Source organism: Falco biarmicus, chromosome 6 (genome assembly GCF_023638135.1).
Source record: "Falco biarmicus isolate bFalBia1 chromosome 6, bFalBia1.pri, whole genome shotgun sequence".
Taxonomy (NCBI): Eukaryota; Metazoa; Chordata; class Aves; order Falconiformes; family Falconidae; genus Falco; species Falco biarmicus.
The window spans coordinates 89,388,072-89,403,461 of NC_079293.1; the positions used below are offsets into that span (position 1 = coordinate 89,388,072).

Genomic DNA, 15,390 nt, shown 5'->3' on the forward strand with positions numbered 1-15,390 from the left:
AACAGGTTGAGAAGGGGAGGGTAGTGGACAGGTGACAGCAGTGCATGGCCCCGTGCTGGAGGCGTGGCTGGGTGCTGCCCCGGTGCCAGTCGTGCAGGTGGGAACATGCACAACTGACACCTGGAGGGGGGAAGAAGAGGTTCATGCCCAACACACAGACCATCATTAAGCCTCTGCCCCATTAAGATGATACATTAGGCTTTCATTATACTTCTTTGCCCCCACCCCCGAAAAAAATACAAAGAAACTCCCCGGGAGAGGGTGCTGCCTTAGCAGAACTGGTGTTTCCCTGGGTACAGTATGCTATGGCAGCCCTCAGGAGCGTGCCCTGTGCGCTCTGCCTGTTGCATGCTTTTCTGGACCCAAGCTGGGCTTAATCCGGTTCTTACAAGGGCAGAATGTGGGCGTTCGAGTGGCTGCGACACGGAAATCCCGCTGTCACGAGCAGGACGGTGGCGGCTGGGTAGTTGGGGAACACTTCCCGTGCGCCGCACAGGCTGACTAGGAGCAGTGGCTGCGGTTCCCTGTCTGAGTTCTGCCTGGGCTTCTGTGCCTTAATGAATAATTTAAATAGAAGGTCTTGTAGTCTCTAAACTGTGAAATGAATGTTGGAGTAAAACGATCCCTTTGAGTGCAGCCAGCTGATGTAAGTGCCCTGCACCTTGAAGCCTTTGCAGCGCTGGGTGGTGACGCGCTGGCATTGGGGCTGTTGACTGTGTGCAGCCGGACCAGCCCCTGCGGACCCACGGCCCGAACCCCCTTTCAGAGGCGTGGAAAGAGGCATCGGCGGTGCCAGCAGCAGAGGGAGAGCGCAGCTCTGCGGGGCTCCCTGCAGGTATGTGGTGCTGGCGGGGGTTGCACGTGGGTGTAAGCGGAGGCCCTTTGGCCCCAAGAGCTCGGGGATGCTGCACGTCGGGGCTGAGCGGGCAGCGTCCCGCTGTCGGCTGGCACGATCGGCCGCGCTGTTCTGCATGGTACCTGGTGAGGTGTGTAATGCAGGTGATTTAATGAGCTAATTTGCTTTTCAGCTGTAGGAAATTGCACGGATTTAAGCCTGGTAAAAGGCAGCAGCTTGGCCCAGCAGCTGGCTCATGAAAGCTTCATTCCCCGAGCAGAAGCGGAGCAGCTGGGCGAGCTGGCTCACCGCAGGGCAGGAGGCTGGTGCTGGGGGCTTGCTGGGGGCTTTCCCCAGGAAGGCCTGGGGAGCCCGGCCGCTTCCCTTTGCTGACTCAGCCGCTGGGTTCCAGCAACACCGCGAGCGTGTGGGATGAGGGTTTCTAATCCCATCCGCGCGAGGCTCGTTACACCCATGGGAACAAGGCTGGTATCCCAGGAGATTTAATGACATAACAAAGTCACTCAAGCAGCCATCCCCTGTTTGGAGGTACTCTGCAAATCCCATAATGACCCTGCTGTGGCATACTTGATCTCTTTCTGAAGAGAAGCTTTCCGGGATGGATTCTAAAAATACAGTTTGAGTTCTGCAATGTAAATCATGACTACAGCTGCCTACCTGCCTGCTGCCTTTCAGACGGGGTTAAGCCTGGCTGCTGTTAAATTAGACCAGGCTTCCTGGTCCCAGCCTGGGCTCCCGCGATCCCTCCTTCCTTTTCTGTAAAAACACCGGCAAAGCTTGTCTAATTCTAGTGCTCAGCTTTTAACACCAGGGTTGTGGTGATCCTGGAAATGCAGCTTCCAAGGTTCTGGTGGCTGTAGGAGATCGCTCATGCACACCTTGTTGTGCATCCTGTGTAAAAGATGTGGGGAAGCATCTTGGTGGGAGCCACGATGGTTGCTGTGACTCGGGGGCCCACACAGGTGGCAGTGAGCCTGTCCCTCCCCTGGTGCCTCTTCCAGGGCAGCAGCAGCAAGAGCTCGGGACCCCATTTTCTTGCAGAGAACAGCCCCGCATCGAGCTGCTGTTTTGGTGCAGTATCCCCTGGTGACAACGATCCCAGTGACACCAGCTGAGCTGGGGAATGTCAGTGGGTGCTACTGCACAAGGAACAGCCATGCTGGGTGGTCCTGCTTGTCCCTCTGGTCCTGCCTCCCTCCTGACAGCAAAAGATTTAAAAGAGCAGGGGAAAAGTTCTTTGATTCCCTCAAGTCGAAGCTGTCGCTGTGGGAGCAGCTGTCCCATCCCGGCCTCGGGGACCGCAGCACTTGGAGTGGGACCGGTGGTTTTGGGCACGTCAGAGGCTGTGCATCAGTAGGGAACAGCGTTGGCCTAAGCCCCAGTGCCTGAATCTTTGTGTTCCTGCCCTGGTTCCCCTGCGAGCTGCTGCCCGTCCTCCTCCCTACAGCCCTGGCAGATACGGCCCTTTCTGCAGGCGACTTTGCAGGCGCAGGCCCGGTTTGCCCTGCCTGGTGCAGGCACAAGCCTGTGTGGGATCAGGTTAGGTGCGGGGTGGTGGGGGTGGTGGTGGTGGTGAGGATTAGTAACCGGGGGCAAAGTGCCAGCTCTGGCAGTCAGGAGCTGCCGGCCTGCTCCAAGCCACTTGGTTTGGCTGCTGGCACGGCCGGCTCTCCATCCTGGTCCTGCTGCCCCTCACAGGGCTGGCAATAGGAACCAGCACCAATGCCTGAGAGGTTTGCCTGGCTCTGCTGCAGTGAAGGCACCAGCAAAGACTCGGTTCTGCCACCCCCACTGAGCACCCATCGCTCCTGTGCAGGGGCTGGGACCTCTCCCGTCCTCTGTGTGGGCACGAGTGACCTGATGGATCCACTAGAGAAGCACTTTCCTGCTGGCAGAGGCAACTCCTCTGTGATTTGGCAACACCTGCAATATTGAGATGTTTTTATTTTGAATGCTTTTTTGCTGATTTAGTGTCACTAAAGAGCTCTGAGGCAGGAGCGAACCATTAATCTGCTCCTCTGCCTGTGTGCATAAGGACAGCTCTGTGCTGAGCTCGCTGCTGCGGATCCGCTGCCTTTCAAAAATACAGTGAGGGAAGAGCCCTTTGGACTTACAACTCAGCCAGGATTGTCTGGTTTTCCTCTTCCTAGTGGGAAGGCCTCATTAAAAGTCTTCCCCCCCACCCCACCCCAGCATGTGCCAGGCTCCGCAGGATTCCCCACGAGAGCGTGAGCGGCAGGAGGGCACGGAGGGGCAGGTAGGAAATGCCAGAACAGCGGAGGAAGGCGCAGTGCATGGTTACATCACTCGGGGGTGGGAGGTGTAGCTTCCTTACGCGTATTCTTCACTAACAACTCCCAAGATCATTCTGTCTGCTTCTTTATAGCTCATTGTCTTTGTCCTTGGATTTGTTTCTGCTTCAACTCTCCTCTCCCACCCCCCCACCCCCAAAAAAAAGATAATATATTAAATCAGATCAACTTTTCGCTGAGCTGTTTTATCTGACAGCTTCTCAGTCATGTTCACTGGGGTTATGACTATTTCTCTGTGTGTTTCTATTGAAATACGTGACTTTTAATGCACTGAACCACGTTGGCTGGACTGGGGCCCTGCAAAATGTGTTTGGGAGGGGTTTTCAGTCATTATCCTTCAGTCTAGGTAGGGTTTCCCTTTAGTCTCTCCTGGAAAATGCTGGAAATGTGAGCTGGTCAAGGATAAGGGAAGAGCAATGGCTTTCCTGCGAAACAGCCACATGAAGGATGAGTCGTGGTAAGCCCAGTGTTTCATCTCCAGGCTGAGGGGATCCGCTTTGTCCCCAGTGCCCCCCATGTCCCAGCCCTCTGACACCTGTGAAATAACTTTTTGATACGACCACCTTGCAAACGGGATTTACCCACGCTATTCCCTTTGGTCGGTGGCAATTTAGGAGGAGCTGAAGCCTTTAGTGCTTCCATATCCTCTTCTCTCCAAAATAATATTTTTAACTGATCCCAGAAGATTTGAAACAAAACAAATGCATGCAGCAATATTCTAAACTTGCCTGGATGCAAGCTAAAAACTGCAGCTTGCTGTCATATGCTGTAGGAAAGGAATTGAGTCAACTCATCCTTTCCAAAAAAACCAGGCTTTTTTTTTTTTTTCCCTGTCGTGTGGGAGGAGGAGAGAATTAGTTATTCAGTGGAACAAGGACAATTAAAGGCAAACGCAGCTTCCAGTGATGCCATCATCTGTTCTGTTAGCCCTGAGCAATGCAGAGACAACCTGGCTTTTTAATTGGCCTCTTTTTTTCCTCTCTGGCCTGTGCTTCTAGTTGGCACAGTGGCTGACATTTTCAAAAGACTCCTCTGCAGGACTGGGATGCAGGCATGCCCACTTCCATTTTGCTGGGACAACCCCCTACAATAGGACTTCCAAGGGATTAAGGGCCTTTAACTGTGGATTGAGGGGTCGTGGTCTCGCCTGCCCAGTTTGCCTTTCCATGGAGTGTTGCCCTGTGATGGAGACGTGTCCATGGGTCCCATCACAGGATGAACCTGTGGTGCCACCCTCCACCATTGCTGGAGAATAAACATTGTCCGAGATGGGTCGCAGGGCTGCGGCACCTCTCCCATCTCCTGCCCCTTCCCCACAGCCTCTAGTCACAGCAGCCGGCTGGGCAAAGCCAGTCCCAGGCTCTGCAGAGCAAAGTGGCCAGGCCCTTGGTTCGTTTAATTAGCTTGCTTGACTTCTGAAGGGAAGTTGAATCAACCAGCAGTTCTTTTAAATGCTGCATAACATTAGAAGAGCACGGATATCCAATGCTTTTCCACTTATTCATATTAAAAGTGGTTTCAGAGCAGCTTTCCTGAAAGGCAGGGTAAGCAATGCCGGAGACCTCAGCTCCACCATCGCTCCGGGTGTTTGCAGTGTTACTCAGCGTTTCTGCCAGCGTCACTCTTTATCGCTTGGAAATCTCACCCCGCCTGTTCCTGAGCAGGAGAAGCAGAAGGTGTGTGCGAGCACCTTTGGGCGTCGATGAATCAGGGCTCATGTCACACTCCTTGGCAGCTCCTGGCAGGTGCCTGCCAGGCAAAGCTGGGGCCGAGTGCCTTGGCAAAAGCGGGGGCTTGGCTAGCGGCTGTGCCAGCCCTAAAGGAAAAACACCCCCCGCCCCCCCATCCTTAAAACAATATTGCTGATCATGCAGTATTTACACAGTGGAGTGTTTTTCATACCATGGAGGCCTGGGACTAGCGTTCCTCACAACAGCATAAATGTATTTATAGACCATATGTGTCTGCATTTTGTTATATTTTTATCTTTATAGGCTAACGGTTAATAAAGCCAGGCTGTATTTCTGTTTCTGCAGCAAAAAATATGCTGAATACAATCACGCAAGAGGCTGTGTTGGCCCCAAATAATCTTTCAGACTGTAATTTTGGTGCGAATTCATGCTGCAGAAGCATAAAGGTGGGATGTCAGAGGTTGGCTTCCCCAGGACGCAGCAGAGGAAGAGAGGAGCAGCTGTGGGAGTCCCCAGGGTGGGGGTATTTAACCCACCTTTGCTCTTAGTACTCCAAAAAAAAAAATATATATAAAAAAGCAATGCCTCCAGTGTGTTCTGCACAGCAGCAGTTTCTAGATTACTTTCCTTAGCCCAACTTGCTGCTTGGCAGATCCTTACAGCCCGTACACACACTGTCAGTGGTCCTCTTACATTTGCCCCCAGACCCTGAGCAGCGATGCCGAGCAGGGTCAGGGCCAGGTAACTCTGGGCTGAGTCTGTCCCATCTGTGGCAGAGCCTCCATGGGAGAGCTGTCAGCTAAGCCGTTTAACGTGGGCTCTTTCTGATAGGGGAGAGTGCTAATCTTTTAATCATAATGTCACTCCATACTGAGTCAAATATCTTACAAAACACCATTATGACTTGGCCTTTTATCCGCCAAACTTGTTATCTCAAAGGAGGCAAGCAGGCTTGCCAGATGTGAGTTTTTCTTTAAAAAAAAAAACAAAACCAACCAATCAAACTTGATTGGCATGTTATTTTCCTTTATGTGTGAGCTCTGATCAGCTTTCCCTTTATTTTGCTCAGTATGGATGTCAGATGAGCTAGTCTAACACTACAGTTCTTGCTCTTTTTTGAGTACCTCGGTGTCTCTGGAATTTCCTTACTATTTCAAGGAGGGAGGGAAACAAACCAAAAAAACCCAGGAAGAGTTCCTAGGTTGCATCAAACAGGATTTTTTCCCACAAATTTTAGATGTGAGCTTCTTTGTATCAGCTGGTTTTAAAATGCATTGTTGATAAGATAATCGTGGACCCATGGGAAGCTCCTCCCTGTGTTGGCCTGCCCCATGGCAGGGTCAGTTCTACCCAAATCCCGCTCGTAAGCATTCAGCCCGCTTACCCTTTCCAAATCTGCGGTAACGGAGACTCCACAACCTCTCTAGGCAGCCTGTTCCTCTGTTCAACTATCCTTCCAGTGAAAAATTGCTCCTCATGGTGAACCTAAAGCCCCCCCGAAGGAAAGCTTTAGCACATTACTGCTTGTTCCCCCCTGAGGATGTGGAGGCAATAGTTTTTTCTCCCTCCTTCCAGCAGGCTTTTACACAGCTGAAGGCTATAAGTGTGTCTCTTCTCAGCCTTGCGTTCTCCACGATAAAGAGTCCTTTTGATGTTTTTTCGTAGGCTGTTTGCCAGATGGCCAGAGTTCTTGCTCCCGCTTCCTGAATGGTGTCTTCAGCTTCGCGATGTCCTCCTCCCCGAAGCCCTCCACTTGCTGAGTGAAGCGAGCAGGTCCCTGCCTGTGTCCTCATGCTGTATGCCCCTCCAAAGGGTCCTAGCGCCTCCTCCACTGAGGAAAAATATCCTGGTGGTTCTTTGTTTCAGTACGTTTCTGCCCATTGAGAAGCATCTCAGTTCTCCTGCAGCACCACTAATTCACTGCTCCTCAGGGCACAGACCCTGCTCAGGACCAGTCCTACGCAGCCCAACGGTCCTACACAGCCAAGCTGCTCCCATCTTCCCTGGGAAACCAACTCACTAATGGAGCTAGAATTCATCAGCTCCCACTCTAATGAAGTAAACTGAAGAGCAAGTTGAGACTGAAGACTTACCTGCTCTTTGGGTTTTGGGGTTTTTTTGTTTACTTCTAGAAAAAAAAAACCTCAAAGCAAAAGCTTTTGTATTCCAAGCACTTCCGCAGTCTGGAGATAAAGGTGCTACAACTTTCTGCAAAAGGTACGCCTGTTACCGCCCGGCAGCTTCCCCTGCATGACACTGAATGAGCTTGCCCAACAAGTGTACATAGAAGAAAAAAAGGGTGGAATGGCGCCTAATGAGCCTTAAACCTCTGATACTCCATTTATTAAAATTTAATGATGAGCTATTAATAATGAATGCAGCCGGGAAGATGGGAGAACCGCAGTATAATGTCCTCGAGATTTTTAGTTAGCCAGATTTCTCTGACAGCTGGGGAAGAAGAGGGCAGCTTTCAAGAGGATGAAAAGGCTCCTCAGAGGGACAGATGTAAGCAGCGGTCTGCAGCAGCCTCTGCGGGCTGGGTAGGTTGCTGGAAGAGTATTTTATGTGTTTCTTTAACAGCTGAACTGGGGGTGAGTGGCACATGTGTCTTGTAAGGAAAAGATGCTCATGAATGCCAAGACCTTGGGTATAAGGTAGGAAACTGGGGTCATCGCGGCACTGATGGTGGTTTCCTGTGTGAAAGGAACTTTCCCCCACATCTCCCATCCCTCGCAGTACGCACAGAGAAATACAGCCTCCTGCCTCTTCGGCCAGACTTGGGGAGCCAACGTTCCCATGGCAGCAGCTGTCAGGGTCATACAGAACCAGGGGCGTGATGAACGTTACACCTTGAGCATGAACAACTTGCCTGTTCACCTCGTAGTAATGTTGTCTGGACCGTTTCCTTTGGTGGCCACGTGAGCCGGTGGTGTTCAAGGGAAGATGCAGCACTTTGGTGGCTTCCCTTTCCCAGCTGCCGGCCCAGCTACCTTCTCAAAGAGAGAAACGGGCTTGGTTAGACATGGCTTGGTTTTGTAAGCCCGTAACGGTTGCTTTGGGATTGTGTGGGCCTTTAAGATTAACTAATGCTGTATTTGGGTGTCCCCCTAGGTATTGATAATAGGCTTTCCGCTCCTGTGGGACCTCCCCCATCCCCTAGAGTTTTTATAAAGGTTTTCGCTGACAACCATCTGATTAGTTTCTTGAAGGCCCCAGAGTAAATGTTACTTGGCCCTGCTGACTCTGAATCTGTCTCATCTCTCTTAACCATTGTTCAGGCTGTTATGTGCCTCATCTGGCCTGTATTTCCTGTCTCTGGTTGTTATGTGGGACGTGTTAATAAGCATCTGGATGCCATTAACATACTTTGTGAGAACAGAAGCAGGATAAAAAGTAGGAATCGAAGGCAGAGGCTACACAGAAGTAAATCTGTCGTCTTTTGCATTTGCACCAGGAGCACCTTCCCAGGAGACGGCATCTTTGCCCCTTTCTGATGCTTGTGAAACAGACCACTAGGAATGAGTAACACCGGTCAGTAGGTGTAACGTCACAGTACGGACAAGGGAGTTTTCACATGGCACTGAGAAATGCTTCCACGGGATCCAGAGGGTATCAGGAAGAGCCTGGTGTGGCTCTGGTCATCTCAAAAAACCCCGTCCCAATAAACATCCCTGTTCTGGCTCTCAGAGCAGGGAATAAGAAGGGGCAGGATGGAAGACTGATGGTGGCTTTGCTCCTTGCTTTCCAGGCCAGGTAAATCCGCAGCGCGTATCTGAGGCTCTTCTGAGCAGTCACGGGCAGATGAAGTAGCGCGAGGCCTCTCCCAGCACGGCTCACACAGCCAGCCGCGGCAGGCCTGCCACAGAGCTGCTCTTCAGTACAGCACGAATGTCTCAGGCGCTGAGAAATGTCACTTTGATTTTGACGTACTACTCACAAAGCGTGATGTGTTTTCTCTTATGGGTTGCTGTCAAGGTGAGGGAATGAATTAGCATGGATTTTTAATTACTTTGCGTTTGAACCCTTGTCGTAAGTTGGAAGGGAAACGCTGTCCTAGATGAATAGAGAGGTGGTGCGAGAGCTGATCCGGCCCCCGGTGAGGAGCCAAGCCCTGCAAGAGGTGGCTGCGGTCCTGTTTCTGTCTCCAGCTGCTTTGATCCAGTGGCTGGGTTCACACGGAGCCTTCTACCGGGGCGAGCAGGCACCGCTGCCAAGAGGAGACCCGCGCTGCCTGAAGTGCCGGCAGCTCCGCCGCCGAGCCTGGGGACAGGCTGCCATCTGCTGTGGCGCAGAGCGCTTGCGGGGAACGCTCTGAGCTGACTCAAACGGCGGCAGCCACGTTGGAGCTGGGGTGAGCTCAGGGCAGAAGCAAGGTAAGACACGAGAAGAGGAACCGTGTGCTTAAAGGCATGTCGATGCTTTCCACGCAGATCACTCTCCTGATAACAGCTATTACCTATTCCTACAGAATCATGCCCGTAGAGGAAAGGAACCATCCTTGTGGTCTCCACGTGCTTTAACCCCTGGGATTTCCAGCCGAGGGCAGGGATGGGCGGGGGGGGACCGAGGCACCGGTCAGAGAGCTGCTGGGGGGGGACCGTGCGCTGCTCCCTCGGCTTAATCCAGGCACTCATGTGCTTCCACAGCCTCTCGGCTGTCGAATTCTAAAGCACACAAAGGTGTGTGCTTTTCCTCTCAGCGCTATGTGCGTGATACCGAAGATAACACCAAGTTAGCTCGACTGCCTGTACGTTACTCGGTTGGGATTCCTGTGGCCATACCCTCTACCAGTGGACCTTGCAGCCCAGACCAGAGCAAAGCTGAAAAACATCTATCGTTCAGGGCCTTTATCTCTGATCTTTAAAATAAGATCTGTACTGAACTCCGTGCTAAAACCAGAATCAAATTCATATCTCTAAAACTCTCTAAGATCCCAACCCTGCTTGCTTGACACCTTCTTTAGATACCACCAACTTGGTCTGTTTTTTCTGTACTTTTTTCTGTTTCTCACTCCACATCATCACTTGCTTTGAAACTGCACAACCTGACTCACAAGTAGTCTTAGAAACAAGAGATTTTCGTTTGCCTGAGTTAAAGAAAGAATTGTTCCAAAATGAGCAAGTTAGCACAGGAAAAGGTGGGAATAAAGGACAGGAGGTCCTGATCCCCTGCTCATTTTGCAAAAAAACGAATTTACTGCATGGCTGTGGGGTGGCAACTCTAGCAGGCACTTGTTCCTGGAGTTCAAACACCTCCTCTCATGCGTGCTCAGATGAAAAGGATGCACTCAGGAGAAGTCATTTTTAAAACAGTTGGGTTGCATATTGTCTGCCTGCTTGTAGGCAAGTGTATGGCCCTCTGCCAGACAGTGCCCAGCACACGAAAATCCAGTAAAGTCAAGATGTTTTGCTGCTTTTGGGATACCAGAATGGTTGGAAACAGTGAGGTCTGGGAAGGAAAATGATTGATTTTTGGCTGTGTTGTGTTACAGTGGCCAGGAGGTCTAACATCAAATATTGCTGAGGAGATGGTCAGCTCGAGGTGGTAGGTCCTCAAGCCTAAATGGTGGAGGCAAACAGAGAGAAGCCAATAAAAGAGAGGTAAATATTAGTCAGCAGTAAAACGGTGTGTGTCATACTGGTGAAAACTCCCAGGGTGTGATGTAGACAGAAGAAACAAATGAGAGAGAGAGAGGGAGGAACTTCTTCAGGAGTATCTCAAAGGGCAGCAGGACTAGAGAGTCTATGGGCTGGAAGAGAAGTCTTAACAGACCCAGCAAAGCTGCGGGGCTTGATAAAGCATCTTAATCCCTGGGGATGATTTAGGTGCTGTAAATGCTATAGGTGAATTCCACGTGCATTGGACGCACCTGGTCTGTACACAGTGATTCCTTGTTGCCAAACAGGAGACTCTCCGGCTGTGTTTTCCAGCAGCTTCCCATGTCACCATTTAATTGAAAAGCGAAGCCCTGTTTGAGTCCATGGCTGATGACACTGGAGTTGCCGCTCAGACCAGACTGTTTCCCATTACACTTCCCTGAAAGCATCCCACCAGAATCCCTCCTTTTGTAGTGTCGGGGTGGCAGTGGCCGAATTCAAAGGGAGTGCTGCACATAACAAAGCTAGCCTGGAAAGCTGACATAAAAAAACCCAGAGCCCCTGATGACTCAGGTATTAATGTACTCCACTTCACCAGAATAAGCTGCTATCTGATAAAATGTGCTCACTCCAGATACAGAAGCAAGAGCTTTTAATTTTACACAGCCTTTTTACTGGATACTGACAGCACCAAGAAGAAACTGGGTTAAACGCAGATACATCTGCGGCATGTCTAATGTGCTGAGAAATGTCTTAGAGCCAGGAGAAGCTCTGCTACCGTGGCAGACTTGGAGGAATAAATGCCGTATCATTTAGGAGCAACGGGAGAGATCTGACATCCCTGTTTTATGGGTTGTCCTTATGTTGGGACAGTGTCTTGATGGAGTCTATTAAGAAACTGGCCCAGATGGAGCCATTGACCTCCGCTACCCTGATCCAGCCACTTTTCCTTCCTGCAGGCCCCTTCCCGCAGGCCCCTTCTGGCACTCAGTTGTGGCCCAGCTCATTCTCATCTCTGAAGGAAAATGTGGGTATTGCCCTGCAGGGTCAGAGCAGGCGCCCGTCCTGCCCTGCGTCTTGCCTCTAGCGAGGATACAGCGTGTCAGGGGTGGCCCATGAGTGCAGAGGTGGGCCAGTCATCTGTCTTCTCTACATATGGATCTGATCCTGAGTTCTGACAGTTGGCATTTGGTTGACATGAAAAAAAATAATCTTCAAAATTGTCGTATGAGTTAATTTTGAAAGCTGCTAATGTTGCCCTATAAAACTGCCATCCCGTTCTGCATCTTTCTAAGTTCTTGTCTTGAAAGGTTTCTTGTGGCATTGAGCACCACGCTCCACTTACACAAGGCACAGAAACATTTCTCCCGCTATTGGCATGAAAAATTCAGGTTTAATATCCCTTCACATCACTAAAGACAAGAAGAGCAGAAACTCTCCATCTGCTTTCTCTGTGGTGTTCGTAATTTTACATATTTCTTTTATAGCTCTTGCTTCCTCCAAGGAGAGCTTTTCCTTGATGTTTGGTTGTTCCTATCACTGTTTAATGCTGCTCTTTTAGAGACAAGATTACCCACCACACTTGGGGTTCCTGGGGGACCTGCCCCTCTACTTACATTTAATCATTATTTTCCCTCATATTCCTTATGGATCCCAATACCTTGTTCATTTTTTTTACTTGCAGTACAAGCTGAGCAAGGGTTTTCTGTGAAGGTTTCTGAAAGCCAGCGGTACCAGGACCCTGCAAGTAAGGACCTTCTAGGCCACTACAGCATCCCCTGAAAAACAGGAGCCCAGATATTACTGGAGATAACCCAGCTTTTACAATAGTTCGCTACTAGTCCTGCCACAAGCAGTAATACGCATTTCCTTGCTTTTTATTGTCTCTTGCACTCTCTCGCATCTGGGAAAACATCAAGCTACTTTGTTCTTTTTGCTGTTTATTTTCTACATCACAAAACCCACTGTTTCCCCTGTTTCTTTTCCAGGAAGGCTCCATAAAAGACTCCTGAACCAGAGTGAGCATAGGAAAAATCCCCTGTCATACTTCTGTTGTTTTTCAAGAATGCCGATTTAACTCGCATATCTGAAAAAGTAGCAGCAGAAAAAATTTCCTGGCTAGAACTACTGGGGATTGGAGTTGTTTACGCAGGAGACACTTTGCAGGACTATGTCCCACATGCACAGGAATAAGGATGTTTGTCATTCTATATCACCAGGGCACTGTAACACACCGGCAGTGCTGAGTCACGTTCTCCTGCGAAGCCAGCGTGGCCCTTGGCAATCAGTAGAGAGCAGAGATAACTGAAACGCTAGTCAGAAGACTTACCGTAAAAGCATACTTTACGGGCAGAAGTTGTGCTCGAAGAGGCAGGTAGACAACACATCAAGTGAACTACGGTTGCCTGACTCACAGTTTCCTCCCCTAACTCTGCTGGTAAAGCCCTGGCGGTTCCTATCTGCAGAGAACCATCAGCACGTTCAGGCTGCAAATACCAGAGTTCACAAGATCATGCTGCGTGTGCCCTGGGGAACTTTGTTAGGTTTAAACCAGCCTCTCTTCTCAAAGTCACGCGAAATCACCCACTGAGTATCCTACCATCCAGGTGGCAAGAGATATCTCAGGTGGGACTGGCGTTGTCACTGCCACCGCGGTGTTCAGCCACAAGATGACAGCCAGCAAAGCAAGCCGCAGGAGGGAACCGCACATCTGTCGCCCCTTCCTTCTGGTCCGCAAATGTTACGTGGGATTCGTTTATTCTCCCCGAGGGGAACAGAGAGCTTTGCTGTTAATACAAAATGCAGCAGAACAGTAACAACATTTAACTCTGAGATAACATCAATGAAGTGTAAGGTAGAAAATCAAACAATTTGTTACTTTCCCTGTGCGAGCAGACAAGACGCCTCTCTTCATCACAACCAAAAAATATTAAAGGCCGTGGAAGGGTGTGTGGCTGAAAAAGGCACTCTGAGGGTATGGCTTTCCCCTGTGTCTCTGGCACAATTAATCACTGGGGATTTGAATGTACCTCTCTGGTGAAAGAGAAACACAGACCTGAGGGTTTCAGCCAGATCAGTCCTTCCTGGGCAAATGTCAACTGAGGGGTAAATCCAACGCTAGCTACGTAAAGGTCATTTCATGCTGAGTGAGTGATGCAAAATTTCTTTTTAAAGCAGCTCTGAGCGATCGACTAAGATTAACCTGGCAGAACGTCCCCCTGACTTGGGTGAAGATGCTTCAAGATCGGCGATCTGAACCTCACCAGCTGGACACTGAGGTCAGTCCCGCACAGCTGGACTTGGCTCTGGCTTAGTTTGCAGACCAGGACCAGACACATGGCAGTGGTGAGTGCATTGGCCCATGATTCAGCCAAGGGAGGCACAGAAAACGGTATCCATGCTGCAGCACTCACTTTCAGCCTCGGGTTGACCCATAGGGCTGGAAAGGGGAAACCTGGTTTACCACCAAGGCTGTGGGAAGGGCTTTCCCTTCAAAAACAGCAGCTGTAGTTAATAACCACCCACAGCTGCTCCTCTGCTGGGGATTCCCTTTCTTTTTGCCTTTCCCCTCCCTTCCCATCTGTCTCTCTGCCAGTGGAAAGTGGTTATGTAGATACTCCCAGGTCCCTTTCCAGAAAGTCAGACTACTGAAAGCAAACAATGAACACGGTGTCCCTGCCCATGACAAGGGGGCCAGAACTAGAAGATCTTTAAAGGTCCCTTCCAACCCAAACCATGCGGTGATGTGGGCAAACCCAAACTTTCCATCTCACTTGTGAGCGCTTGCAGGAGCCGTGGGGACATCCTCAGCCAGCTGGCAGCAGTGACGAGGCAGGAAGGCAGGAATGCCATCCTCAACCCACACAGCTGAGGACGTTAATCTGAGACAACAGTGAGTAACACAAAGCAGAACTGCAATGGAGGACAGGGCTAACACGGCCTCTGTCCCTCCCACTGCCTCTCTGATTTCATTGACTTTATGCACGTGAGTAAATTCTGCAAACTCAGCCTTTCTGCAGTCTGGATCTATACACAGTGATCAGTTTTACGTTATGCTTGTGATCTCTCACTTCATTGCAACTGTGTCATGTTTTAGGGATTAGAAGACAGACAGACTCCAACTAATGTGACCCCAAGTGAGAAGAAAAAAAAAACCCAAACCCTTCACATTTTCCCTACGAGGAGCACCTCACGTGTGCCTGTAGTCTGAACATGGCTGAGGCTGTTAGGGACAAGGAGATTTCTGCCAGGCAGTGCAAAAGATGCTATGAAAATATTGTGAGTGACGTTTGCAGGTTGCTGTAGAGAAATTCCCACTGGCTTCCTAACAAGCATTTAATATTTAGCACAGGGTTTTTTACTGCTTTTGCTGCTCTAGCTTCCAATAAAGCCTGTTTGATCTGAGCTGAGCTGATATTAATTCCAGCACTTCAGAAAGCCAAGGATGGTATTTTGAAGCATGAGAAGGTACGTCTTTGTTTTCTAAAGCATGTCTAGGAAAGGTATAATGAACTTAAAGAGAGCGCAGCAGGGGTGGTGATGACCACTGACACTGAGGCCAACAGTTATGAAGTAACAGTAACATTAAACTAGTATTTCTTTCTTGTAGTGCCACATTTTCTACTCCTTAAACTCATGGTATACACCAGTTATTTCCTGCAGGGTAAGACAAGAGATCAGATTTCATTGCAATTTTGCATGCAAAGCAGCAAACGGTGCTATTTCAGCTCACGTGAGTATCTCCCAGACTGTCACGCACACATGAGTGGCGATCTGTGGGCCAGACTGAGTAGCCACCACTTCAGTAGCAGGTTAAGCTGTGCTTTCAATAAGCTCTGCGATGAAAATTTTGGCGCTGTGTGAGTTGTGAGCTACAAAGACATTGTAAAAACTGCCAGGAGTATTCTGATGCAAAAAGCTTGGGAACCACAGCA

The 15,390-nt window shown here is 49.9% G+C and overlaps 2 long non-coding RNA genes across 2 annotated transcripts; both read left to right on the plus strand.

Annotated features, from left to right (window-relative positions):
* Window positions 1–361: 361 nt before the first annotated feature.
* LOC130151487 (uncharacterized) lies at window positions 362–9,075 on the plus strand. Its single transcript, XR_008822590.1, has 3 exons — window positions 362–835; window positions 6,525–7,399; window positions 8,314–9,075. It is a non-coding gene; the product is annotated as an uncharacterized LOC130151487 (long non-coding RNA).
* A 35-nt stretch (window positions 9,076–9,110) lies between these two features.
* On the plus strand, window positions 9,111–14,860 carry LOC130151864 (uncharacterized). The gene is made up of 2 exons (XR_008822763.1): window positions 9,111–12,203; window positions 12,445–14,860. It is a non-coding gene; the product is annotated as an uncharacterized LOC130151864 (long non-coding RNA).
* Window positions 14,861–15,390: the final 530 nt, after the last annotated feature.